Source organism: Odocoileus virginianus, chromosome 6 (genome assembly GCF_023699985.2).
Source record: "Odocoileus virginianus isolate 20LAN1187 ecotype Illinois chromosome 6, Ovbor_1.2, whole genome shotgun sequence".
Lineage (NCBI taxonomy): Eukaryota > Metazoa > Chordata > Mammalia > Artiodactyla > Cervidae > Odocoileus > Odocoileus virginianus.
Genome location: NC_069679.1, coordinates 44590671 through 44604517, shown reverse-complemented (window position 1 = coordinate 44604517; position 13847 = coordinate 44590671). Strand labels below are relative to the sequence as shown.

At 38.1% G+C, this 13847-nt stretch overlaps 1 protein-coding gene across 3 annotated transcripts in view; it reads left to right on the top strand.

Annotated features, from left to right (window-relative positions):
• Positions 1-13847, top strand: part of UNC13C (unc-13 homolog C) — a 655668-nt gene that overhangs the window by 298193 nt on the left and 343628 nt on the right. The gene's annotated exons all lie outside the window — the stretch shown is intronic.

Genomic DNA, 13847 nt, shown 5'->3' with positions numbered 1-13847 from the left:
AAGGCATCATTTTTCTGTCAAGGGTTCTTTTCTTTCTGTCAGTCCTTCTTGAAGAGAGATAATATGACTTCCGGTTACCGTTTGTTGGAAATGAAAATGCCAATCTATGAGTTTAAAAGTAAATGATGCTTTTCTCTCTCCTTTCTTTGTTAGTGGTTTAAACATGGATCTCCTTTACGTGCTAAGTAAGCAAACACAACACATAGAGATTGCCTGGAAATGTGGGAAATAGTGTGCATGAAATAAGAGCTTCATGTGTATATTGGCTCAGAAAGTATTAAGAAAAGTGTGTGGGAAAAAAAAAAGGGTATGGAAAATGAGTTGGGACCCAATAACAGAGGGTACCAGAGAGAGTGTTGAGAGCTTTCTGTGACTTCTCCCTTCAGACTACTATTTTACATTTTACTATCTGTTTGTTAACAGAAGATAAGAAATTGATTGATAGTCAAATATTCTTATTCCTAAGGCAGTCAAGTAAGTGAATAAAGCAGGATAAGGACCATAAAGGAGAGGGAAAGAACCTGCTGCAAACTTGAGAGCAAGTGACTCATGGGCAAGAAACATCTCCATTGCCATGCCGTCTTGTGGGTGCAATGTAGCCAGAGCTTCGTTTTGTAGGAGAAACTGAAAACTTGAAAGTTCAAAACCAGCAAAGTGAATCAATTATACATATACATATATCAACACTTCTTTCCCCATATAGGTCATTATAGAGCATGAAGTAGAGTTTCCTATGTTATACAGTATATCATACAGTCTTGATATACAGTATATCATACAGTTTATTTTTAATAAATAAAGTCTTAATATCAGGCAGTCCTAGTTTTCCAACCTTTTCTTTTTTCAAAGTTATTTTATTTATTTTAGAACCTTTTAATTATTTTCATGTGTATGTTTTAATCAATGTCAGTTTTTCATACAAAGTAAAGCCTGGGATGGTTTTGATTGCTTTATTCTCTTGGCTAAGGGTTCCAGTATAATGCCAAGTAAAAATGATAAAAGCAGACATCCTGGCTTTGTTCCTGATACTAGAGGGAAGAGGTTCCTTTCTTGATTAGCTCTGATATTAGCTGTGGGCTTGTAGATGCCACTTTTCCAGTTAAGACAGCCTTCTTCTACTTCCAGTAGGCTAAGAGTTTTGATCAGAAGTCAGTACTGCATTTTGTCTAAGTTTTTCCTGCATACTGAGATAATTGTCTGATTCTAAATGTCATTTTGAAAAATATACTTGGACAATATTGTTCCATTGTGTTTGTGTTTTCGTTGCTTTCTTATTTTTCATGAGAAATCTGTTGTCTTCTTTGCTTCTTTGTTCCTCTGTACGTGTTATCCCCCACCCCCATGATTGCTTTTAAAGTTTTGTTGTCTTTACTCACCTGTACAATTTGATTATGGTCTTCCATGGTTTAATTTTCTTTGTGTTTCCAGTGCTTAGGGTTTATTGAACTACTTGAGCCCATGAGTCTGAAGTTCTCTTTAAATTCGGAAAAAGTTTGGCCATTATTTCTTCAAATATTCTTTCTGCTTCTGTCTTCTGGAGGTTTCACTTACACATATATATAAAGCCTCTTGAAGTTGTCCCACAGACCATGGATGCTCAACACCCCCCCCCCCGCCCCCTTTCCTTCTCTGTATTTCACTTTAAATTATTTCTATTGCTGTGACTTCTTCTTCTGTAATGTCTAATTTACTCTTAATCCAAACCACTGCATTTTTCATCTTAGATGTTTTAGTTTTCACATCAGGAAGTTCAGATTGAGTCTTTGCATCTTCAGCAACTCTACCTAACTGTTTTAAAAGTTAAGATGTACTTGGAGGAGGTGAGGTTCGTGGGAAAATTGAAGAGCCCATGTAGGGATTTCCCAATATACCTTCTACTCCTACACATGCATAGCCTCCCTCTATTATTACCATCTCCCAACAGAGTGTGGGTGTATTGTTACAATTGATAGACCTACATCAACACAAGATAATCACTCAAAATTCATAGGAGACATAAAATTTCTCATCGTGTTTATATTCTATATATTTGGACAGATGTATAATTACATGTATTCATCATTATGGTACCAGGCACAGCATTTTCACCACCTTAAAAATCCTCTGCTCATCACCTGTTCATTACTCCTCACTCCACCAATTCTTGACAACTACTGATCTTTTACTGTCTCCAAAATTTTGCCTATTCTAGGAGGTCCTATTATTTTGAGTTATACAATATCTATCCTTTCCAGATTGACTTTCCATTTAGTAATGTACATTTAAGGTTCTGTGTTTTTTTTTTTTTTTTCATGGTTTGATAGCTCATTTCTTTTTTAGCACTGAGTAATATTTGTCTTGATGTAGTAGAGAAATATTATCTTGAATTTATCCACTCACTTACTGAAGAACATCTTGGTTACTTCAAAGTTTTAACCATTATGAATAAAGCTGCTGTACATAACGCAGGTTTTTATGTGGACATGTTTTCTGCTCCTTAGGGTAAATGCCAAGGAGTATGATTGCTTGATCATATGGTAAGAGTGTGTTTAGTTCAGTAAGGAACTGACAAACTGTCTTCTAAAGTGGCTGTACCTTTTTGCATTCTCACCATCAGTCAGTAATAGTTCTTGCTCCATATTTGCTCTAGCTTTTGACATTGCCTGCATTTTGAATTTTGGTTGTTCTGATGGGTGTGTAGTGATACTTTGCTGTTGACTTATTAATACTGTGATTTTCATTTAAGACATACTTTATGGGATATCTTTTCATTTGCTTATCTGCCATCCTTTTTATTTTCTTTGATGAGGTATCTGTTAAGGTTTTGGGCCCATTTTTCAATCACGTTGTTTACTATTATTTAATTTTATTATTTCTTTGAATATTTTGGATAATAGACTTTCATCACAGGTGTGTCTTAAAATACTTCCTCCCCATCTGTGGCTTGTCTTCCCATTCCTCTGATACTGTCCTTCTGTACTTAACTTTCTGATTCATGCATTTATTATGACAATTGTTTTTATGCCCTTAACTGCCAATTCTATCATCTGTGTCCATCCTTGGTTAGTTTTGATCGATAGATTTTTTTTTCCCTTATTTTGTGTCATGTTTTTCTGCCACTTCATGTGTCTAATGGTTTAAATTGGATAACAGACTTTGTGAATATTCCCTTGTTGGTTACTGAATACTTTTAACATCCTCTAAATATTCCTGAGCTCTGTTCTGAGATGTAGTTAAGTTACATGAAAACCCTTTAGTTCTTCAGGTCTTGCTTTTAAAATTTATTAAGTGGAAATGAAACAGCACTCAACTTCAGACTAATTACTCCTCAGTGCTGAAGCAAGACTTTTGCATATCCTCTGCTAACTGACTCATGAATGATAAACTTTTCTTATCTGTGCAGGAGACATAAGCACTACTTCTGGCCTTGGTGAGTGCTGGGCATTGTGACATCTAATTATTTTGAGGATGGCTTCTAACCTGGCCTTTGGTAGTTTTATCACGTGCATGCACTCATTACTCAACTGATTGCTCAAGATGAGCCTGTAGCAGATTGGAAGTTGTTTTTTTGTTTTTGTTTTTTTCAGTTCAGTCCTCTTCTTTTTGGTAGCATGGTCTGTGACTCCTAACTACTTTGGTTTCCTCAGATTTTCAGCTCTGTCTTTCTAACTCAGAGAGTCCAGAGGACTCCACCTGGCTTTCCTCTCTTTGCACAGTGGCCTGGAAATTCACTCAGGGAAGTAAGCTGAAGTAATGGTGAGGCTCACCTTGTTAATTTTGGGGGTTTTTTTGGTCTTCTTGAAATCACTGTTGACGAATCTTTAGTATATTGAAAAACAATATTTCAAATATTTTGCTCACTTTTTGACTTTTCATGTGAGGGTATATCTCTAGTCCCTGTTACTCCTTCTTGACTAGAATAGAAAGTCTGGAACTTTGAATGTTAACTGGTTAGCAGAACAAAATAAGATAGTGTGAGAGCCAACACAGAACATGTGAAACAGGGTGCAACATCCAGATACATGTGATTCATAGGTTGCCAGTTGCAGTCTATGAAACAAAGCAGCAGTCCCCAACCTTTTAAATAAAGCATCCTTTAATGTTGTAGTATTATGTCGACAGCACTAAACAGACATTACCACAGAAATGCTGTAGTGGAAATAGCCTAGTTTTCTAATCCTACAAAGGGCCTCCTTTGACAAATCATCTGAGTAATGATACATGCATGCAGTGAGAAAACTGCCCCAAATCAAGACAAGTTCCACCGAAAAGAACTAGATATGACAGCGTCCAGTGCCCATTCATGTCAGGAATAGTGTTTGGCCCCACTGTACAGGTCAGAAAATGTCATGGTTCATGGGCTGAGTATATTGAAATGGGTAGTTAAAATATGAGTTTTTGATATGCTGATTGGCAGTTTTTCGTGTAATTTACTGTATGCTTGGTTTTCCTTTTGATAAGAGACACCACATACTGGCAACAACAATATATGTATTTTTTAAACAGCCTTCTTTTCAAGGAAGAGGAAATTTAAATTTATTGTACCCTGCTCTGTGTGTGTGTGTGTGTGTGTGTGTGTATATATATATGTGTGTGTGTGTGTTGCTTATTTTCACTTTACCATCAATATTTATGAGCTGTAAGTGAAACTATGCTCACAGATATTTTGTTTCTTTCCTTCTAGAATGTAAAATATGAATGTCTAAATTTTCAACAGTAATTAATTTTGTTGCCAGCTACCTGAACGCAAAGATTCCATTTTTATTATTGATGTTCTGTATCATTGGTTCTAGAAATACTATTTTGAATCTACCTGTGCGTGTTTTCATTTGACCATGAAAATGGTGTGGAAATTGCAAATTTATCTTTCTTTATAAGGGACTTTCTTTGGCAGGAGGAAATGAGTTCATGGTGATTTTATGTGCAGATTTTGAAAAATGCATACATGTCATAGATGAACTCATCCATGCCTCCCACTAACCTGACAGTTCTTCTCTGTGAACTGGAGTGTAAAAACGTATCCTGAGGTCCTGAAAATAGGATGGCTTATTAATGGTGTGACTTTAGCTTGCATTTTGGGCAATTTGTTTAAATTCTGAACTTTGGCTTTTCTAATATGAAAAGCTGAGATAATACATACTTCATAGGATTTTTCTTGAGATAATACATGTAGAGCTTTTGTTACCTGTTAAGCATATTCAAAATAGCAATTGTATTATTACAATTATTAACATTAGTGACATCATATCCTTTGTGCCAAGGATTTAGAGCAAACATAGCAGTAATACTTTAATATGAAAAAGTTCCAGTCTAAATAATGAGGCCAAGATTAGTCTGATGAACAAGGTGCTGTAGGAAGGAAGTACTGCTGAAATAAGAATTTAGAGAATTGAAATTGAGTGAAATATTGAGAGATGGTTTTATCCAACTCCTTCATTTTATTGAAAAAATAAAAGCTTACACAGGTTATAGTACAGTCAAGTCTACAAAGGAGCCCCCTATTGTGAAATCAAAAATAAGATACAAGTAGAAGTACAGAGGTCTGTTTTTACCCTCATCCAAATTCTTCCTTCGGGAAAAATGCAGTTGATCTGAACCAACAAGGCAGTCACAAGCTAGTAAGACAAAAATGCAAATGAAGTAATTTTTCAATTTTTTTGCTTGAAAGCTTAATTGTTCTCCCACTAATGGCACTTTGATGCCCTCAAGAGATTAATGCCAAGTGATTTCAATTTTAATTCTACCTCTCTTACTGTGGGTTAAAAAGAGAAGTTGGAAATTTTAATCTTCAAAAGACTATGATTGTGTGATTCTAGAATGGGACACTCTGGAGAGTGTTTACAGGGAAAAGAGGCATGACCAGTTAAGCCCTTGCAGAAAGGTGAGAGAGTAGGGGTTGTAAATGTGTAGTTTTTAAAATATCACAGGAGAGTTAATTAAGCTAATATATATAAAAATGCTTTGAAAATGATAATGGTATGTAAATCTAAGGTGCTCATTATCTTTGCTCTTGGATCCTAGTAATTTATGTATTTGATCATTGCATAATTAATTATGACATTTTATTTTATTTTCCTGTGCTACAGTTAATGAAATGTTTATGCTTATCATAAACCATTCCCCTCAAGAGGAAAAGGAGTCAGTCTCTCCAGTGGATTCTAGAGAGAAAATGGCAGTATTGTCTGCCCCTTTGAATGAGAAATTTTGTGATTAAGAAATGTAGATTATATGTTGTATGTTGATACTCTGATTTCTAGAGAACCCTATAGTTGATCCATGGTGCCTCATTTTTGCTAACATAGGAAATGAAAACAAAATGTCATGCTGACTACCTCTTGGAGAGGCAGTAGCAAGCATGTATTAGCTACCTCATTTTGACTGGTAATAACCATTAGAGTAAAGAGTTAATTTAATAAAGAATCTAATCAATGCAATGCCTATGGTTTGGAGAAGGAAATGGCAACCCACTCCAGTGTTTTTGCCTTGAGAATCCCAGGGATGGGGAGCTTGGTGGGCTGCCGTCTGTGGGGTCGCACAGAGTCAGACACGACTGAAGCAACTTAGCAGCATGGTAGGAGTGTGGACATGCCCTCATTTATTCATGGTGATGTTGAATAGACATGGCAATGGTGTTTAAACATTCTACTCATGTATTGTCTGAACAACCAGCTCCACTTGCTTAGTGGGGTATCAGTTAAATTCTGCTTCCATTTCCTTATATGCAAAGCACTGTACTGGGTCCATGGGAAGTACTGACTTGAGTAATTACATATTATATTAAAAAAAAAAAAACAACTCTCTGGACTTAAAGTTTGTGAACCTAAGTTCCAGAGCCCTTCTGGATTCAGCATGCTTCTTAACCACCAGCAAATGCCTCAACCTCTTTGAATCTCAGGTTCACAGTGGGTTGTGGTTGTTCAGTTGCTCAGTCATGTCTGACTCTTTATGACCCCATGGACTGTAGCACACCAGGCTTCCTTGTCCTTTGTTATCTCCCAGAGTTTTTCAAACTCATGTCCATTGAATCTGTGATGCCATCCAATCATCTCATTCTCTGTTGTCTCCTTCTCCTTCTTTCAGTCTTCCCCAGCATCAGAGTCTTTTCCAATGAGTCTGTTCTTTGTATCAGGTGGCCAAAGTATTGGCGCTCCAGTTTCAGTATCTGTCCTTCCAATGAATACTCAGAGTTGATTTCCTTTAGGATGGACGAGTTTGATCTCCTTGCTGTCCAGTGGACTCTCCAGGGTCTTCTCCAGTTCCACAGTTCAAAAGCATCAATTCTTCGGCACTCAGCTTTCTTTATGGTCCAGCTCTCACATTCATATGTGACTAGTTGGAAAAGCCATAGCTTTGACTATACAGACCTTTGTTAGCAAAGTGATGTCTCTGCTTTTCAATATACTAGGTTTGTATGTTGTGTCTAGGTTTGTTCACAGTGGGCATTGAGCAGAGAAAGTATTCCCTACCTTGACTCAGTAAAGTTATTGTTATGAAGTAGTACTATGCAGAAGCTCCTTTAACCCAGAAGTATCAGAAACTCATAATGCTCTTATCTATAGAGGTGTGATCGCCTTGGCCCTCACAGCATATGCCACCTGTGTTCAATTCACAGCGACCCAGATGGAGTGGCACGCTGAGTGCCTCAGGCCCAGGACTCTCCACCATGCCATGTGCTGCTCAGCCCAGGGCTGAGGATGAATTAAGCATAAACTAATCTCCATAGGAGATAGCATTTAAATACTGCAATCAAATAAAAATGTCTTTAGAGCATGGCAGGTTCATATTTTAAAATGACAGCCTGAATGTAATCAGGGATTTGATGTATTGCCTGGATTACTAGTGCAGGCCTCTTCTGGACTATGTGGGAAGGGAGCATTTCCACAGTCATCTGAGCTGGCTTGCAACGATGGTATCCGCATCAGGAAGTCATTTGTCAAGAAGATAGTCCCACATTTGTCCAAAGCAAGGAGCTTAGTCACAATTTACAGGGTTACAGATTTGTTTACTAATCATTGTCTGTATTGTGGCACCATGGGGATATATAACCAAAAGAAAAGAAGGAAAGAAAGAAAATAAAGTCACTCAGTCATGTCTGACTTTTTGCGACCCCATGGACTGTAGCCTATCAGGCTCCTCTGTCCATGGAATTTTCCAGGCAAGAATACTGGAGTGGGTTGCCATTTCCTTCTCCAGGATATCTTCCCAACCCAGGGATTGAACCTGGGTCTCCTGCATTGTAGGCAGATGCTTTACGTCTGAGCTACCAGGGAAGCCCATATAACCAATATTGCCTTTCATTTGGTAAATGTGGTTGAGCCAATACCCATCTATACACAGCAGAGCTAATAGAATAGCACCTGCTTCATGAATGGTTTGTACAAGAACTTAAAGGTTTGGTAATAAGGAGAGAAGCAGGTATAGAAAGAAGACTGGATAAAATTCAGTGAGGTTAGAATTGAGCTTAGAGCCACCAAAAAGAAAGGCTTTATAGTCAACAAACTAAAATTTCAGAACAGGACAGATCCTTGGAGATACTGCTGTGATGTTCTATAGGCTAAGATATAGGGGGCCATGTATTTAGTTTTATAGTGAGGATCAAATAGAATTCAGACAAAATGCCCCAAATATCTAGGGAGTAGGGGATTGCAAACGGCAAGCTCAGAACAATGGGGGCTATTCTGCAGAGATCCCTCTTGGTGAGAAGAAAGGGTCTACATTTAAACTGACCCATAGAAAAGAGATCAGGAGGAAGCAAATGTTATTATGGACACAGAGTGCCCTTGTAGGAATCCAAGAAAAGCCAAACAGTAGAACTCCAAAGGGACAGAAATTATTGTGACCTTGTAGTTTCTTTCTATTTTTTCCTCTGACATTTGTCCATCTCTTTCTCCATCTCTGCCCTTCATTGTATTTTTCCCCCTCTCTCTCCATTTCTGCCCTTATTTCCCTTCTCTCTCTCTGTCTTGCTTTGCCCAGTCTATCGCTGTTCCTCCTTCTGTCCCTTTGCCCTGTCTCCCTTCTTTTCTCACTCCTCTGTACTCTGGTCTCATTGCTGATCACTGCTCGGTCAATCAGTTCAGTCGTGTCAAACTCTTTCCTACCCCGTGGGCTACAGCCCGCCAGGTTTCCCTGTCCATCACCAACTCCAGAAGCTTGCTCAAACTCATGTCCATGGAATCGATGATGCTATCCAACCATCACATATTCTGTCATCCCCTTCTCCTCCTGCCTTCAATCTTTCCCAATATCAGGGTCTTTTCCAATGAGTCAGTTTATCGCATGAGGTGGCCAGAGTATCCGAGCTTCAGCTTCAACATCAATCCTTTCAATGAACATTCCGGACTGATTTCCTTTAGGATTGACTGGTTTCATCTCCTTACAGTCAAAGGGACTCTCAAAAGTCTTCTCCAATACCACAGTGCCAAGGCATCAATTTTTCAGTGCCCAGCTTTCTTTGTAGTCCAACTCTCACATCCATACATGACTACTGGAAAACCATAGCTTTGACTAGATGGACCTTTGTTGGCAAAGTGATGTCTCTGTTTTTAATATACTGTCTAGGTTAGACATAGCTTTTCTTCAAAGCAGCAAGCATCTTTTAATATCATGGCTGAAGTCACCATCTACAGTGATTTTGGAGCCCAAGAAAATAAAGTCTGTCACTCTTTCCGTTGGTTCCCTATCTGTTTGCCATGAAGTGATGGGACCAGATGCCATTATCTTTGTTTTTTGAATGTTGAGTTTTAAGCCAGCTTTTTCACTCTCCTGCTTCACTTTCATCAAGAGGCTCCTTAGTTCTTCTTTGCTTTCTGCCATAAGGATGGTGTCAACTGTGTATCTGAGGTCACTGATATTTCTTCTGGCAATCTTGATTCCAGCTGTGCCTCACCCAGCCTGGCATTTCACATGATGTACTCTACACATAAGTTAAATAAGCAGGGTGACAATATACAGCCTTGACGTACTCCTTTCCCAATTTGGAACCAGTCTGTTGTTCCATGTACAGTTTTAACTGTTGCTTCTTGACCTTCATACAGATTTCTCAGGAGGCAGGTCTGGTATTCCCATCTCTAAGAATTTACAATTAGTTTTGATCCACACAGTCAAAAGCTTTTGCAAAGTCAATAAAGTAGAAGTAGATGTTTTTCTGGAACTCTCTTGCTTTTTCGATGATCCAGCAGATGTTGGCAATTTGATATCTGGTTCCTTAGCCTTTTCTAAACCGAGCTTGAACATTTGGAAGTTCACGGTTCACATACTGTTGAAGCCTGACTTGGAGAATTTTGATCATTACTTTGCTAGCATGTGAGATGAGTGCAGTTGGGCAGTATTTTGAGCATTCTTTGGCCTTGCCTTTCTTTGGGATTGGAATGAAAACTGACCTTTTCCAGTTTTGTGGCCACTGCTGAGTTTTCCAAATTTGCTGGCTTATCGAGTTCAGCACTTTCACAGCATCATCTTTCAGGATTTGAAATATCTCAACTGGAATTCCATTACCTCCACTAGTTTTATTCGTAGTGATCCTTCATAAGTCCCACTTGACTTAACATTCCAGAACGTCTGGCTCTAGATAAGTGATCACACCATCATTGTTATCTGGGTCATGAAGATCTGTTTTGTACAGTTGTTCTCTGTATTCTTGCCACCTCTTCTTAATAGCTTCTGCTTCTTTTATGTCCTGACCATTTCTGTTCTTTATTGTACCCATTTTTGCATGAAAAGCTCCATTTTTATCTCTAATTTTCTTGAAGAGATCTCTAGTCTTTTCCATTCAATTGTTTTCCTCTATTTCTTTGCATTAATCACTGAGGAAGGCTTTATTATCTCTCCTTGCTATTCTTTGGAACTCCACATTCAAATGAGTATATCTTTCCTTTTCTCTGTTGCCTTTAGCTTCTCTTCTTTTCTCAACAGTTTGTAAGGCCTCCTCAGATTGCCATTTTGCCTTTTTGCATTTCTTTTTCTTGGGGATGGTCTTGATCACTACCTCCTGTACAATGTCATGAACCTCTATCCATAGTTCATCAGGCACTCTGTCTATCAGATCTAGTCCCTTAAATCTGTTTCTCACTTCCACTGTATAATCATAAGGGATTTGATTTAGGTCATACCTGAATGGTCTAGTGATTTTCCCTACTTTCTTCAATTTAAGTCTGAATTTGGCAATAAGGAGTTCATGATCTTATCACAGTCAGCTCCTGGACTTGTTTTTGCTGACTGTATAGAGCTTTTCCATCTTTGGTTGCAAAGAATATAATTAATCTGATTTTGGTTTTTACCATGTGGTGAGGTCCATGTGTAGAGTCTTCTCTTGTGTTGTTGGAAGAGGATGTTTGCTATGACCAGTGTGTTCTCTGGCAAAACTCTGTTAGCCTTTCCCTGCTTCATTTTGTACTCCAGGGCCATATTGCCTGTTACTCCAGGTATCTCTTAACTTCCTACTTTTTCGTTCCAGCCCCCTATGATAAAAAGAATATGTTTTTTTTTTTTTTCTGTTAGTTCTAGAAGTTCTTGTAGGTATTCATAGACCCATTCAACTTCAGCTTCTTCAGCATTACTAGCTAGGGCATAGACTTGCATTACTGTGATATTGAATGGTTTGTCTTGGAAATGAACAGAGGTCATTCTGTCATTTTTGAGATTGCACCAAAGTACTGCATTTCAGACTGTGGTTGACTATGATGGCTACTCCATTTCTTCTAAAGGATTCTTGCCCACAGTAGTAGATATATGGTCATCTGAATTAAATTCGCCTATCCCAGTCCATTTTAGTTCACTGATTCCTAAAATGTCGATGTTCACTCTTGCCATCTCCTGTTCAACCACTTCTAATTTACCTTGATTCATGGACCTAACATTCCAGGTTCCTATGCAATATTGTTCTTTACAGCATTGGACTTTACTTCCATCACCAGTCACATCCACAACTGGGCATTGTTTTCACTGTGGCTCCAGCTCTTCATTCTTTCTGGAGTTATTTCTCCAGTGATCTCCAATAGCATATTGGGCACATACAGACCTGGGAAGTTCATCTTTTTGTGTCCTATCTTTTTGCCTTTTTGTACTGTTCATGGGGTTCTCAAGGCAAGAATACTGAAATGGTTCACCATTCCCTTCTCCAGTGGATCATGTTTGTCTGAACTCTCCACCGTGACCTGTCCATCTTGGGTGGCCCTACACGGCATGGCTCATAGTTTCGTTGAGTTAGACAAGGCTGTGTCAATAAGTTTTCACTAATTAGCTTTCATGTGGTTCCTAATGGCCTTGGTCCTAACATCCTGTGTCTCCCACTTCTAGTACTCAGAGTTTGCTGTCAGGGAGCTTCTTTGGACTCTTAGGCAATTAGCCTACTCATGTTTGTGAAACAAACTATACAAGTCATATTGGTCTCCTGGTGACTAATTTGAGCCTGTGGATTGAGTCAGTTCCCTCTAAGTAGAATATATCTAGTAAAGGCAGATGGAATCATCTAGATTTATGTAGCATTTTCAAGACTCAAGCAGTACAGCCAGTCAACCTCTATTTGATTCATCTGCTTGCCCCTTGGATGTGTCCCACTTGTGGACCAACAATTTTGAAGGCAGACAGAAGAGATTCACATGGTTGGGCAAACTGCAGCCACAAACTGCCTTCTTTGTCAGAGATTAGGAGACATTATGTGGGTTTATCTCTGGACTTTTTATGTCCTGTTCCATTGATCTATATGTATGTTTTTGTACCAGAATCATACTGCTTCGATTACTGTAGCTTTGTAGTGTAGTCTGAAGTCAGAACACATGATTCTTCCACTCCATTTTTCTTTCTCAAGGTTGCTTTTGCTATTCAGGATCTTTTGTGTTTCTATACAAACTAAAAAATTTTTTTTTTCTTATGCTGTGAAAAATGCATTGGTAATTTGACAGGGATTGCATTCAAACTGTAGATTACTTTGGGTAGTGCAGTCATTTTAACAATACTGATTCTTCCAATCCAAGAACATGGTATATATCTCTCCATCTGTTTGTGCCATCTTTCATTTCTTTCATCAGTATTTTGTAGTTTCATAGGTACAGGTCTTTTTCCTCCTTATGTAGGTTTATCTCTAATATCTTATACTGTTTGATGCAATGGCAAATGGAATTGGTTCCTTAATTCCTGTTTCTGATATTTTCTTGTTAGTGTATAGAAATGCAAGGTATTTCTGTGTCTTAATTTTGTATCCTGAAACTTTGCCAAACTTGTTGATGAGCTCTAGAAGTTTTCTGGTAGTGTCTTTAGGACTTTCTATGTGTAGTATCATATCATGTATAAAAATGCAAACTGCAAACAGCAGCAGTTTTACTACTTCCTTTCCAATTTGGATTTCTTTAATTTATTTTTCTTCTGTGATTGCTATGGCTAGGGCTTCCAAAGCTATATTCAGTAAAAGTGGAGAGAGTGAACATCCTTATCTTATTCCTGATCTTAGAGGAAATGCTTTCAGTGTTTCACCATTGAGAATGATGTTGCTTTGGGTTTGTCATATATAGCCTTTATTATATTGAGGTGTGTTCCCTCTATGCCCACTTTCTGGAGAGTTTCTTTTATTAAATCATAATTGGGCATTGAATGTAGTATATATCTTTATTACAGTCAGTCTACCAGTGATAATATACCACTTCACACACAGTGTAAGAACTTTACAAAAGTACACTTCCTGTTGTTTCTTCCAGACCTTTATGCTATTATGGCCAAGTATTAGCCAGGATGTGGAGGAACTGGAATTACTTTATTGCCATTGAGAAAATAAAGTGGTCCAATCACTTGAGATATAACTGACATACAAGTAACTGCATATATTTCAAATGTATAATTTATTCATCTTTGGCATCTGTTTTCATTCATGTAAC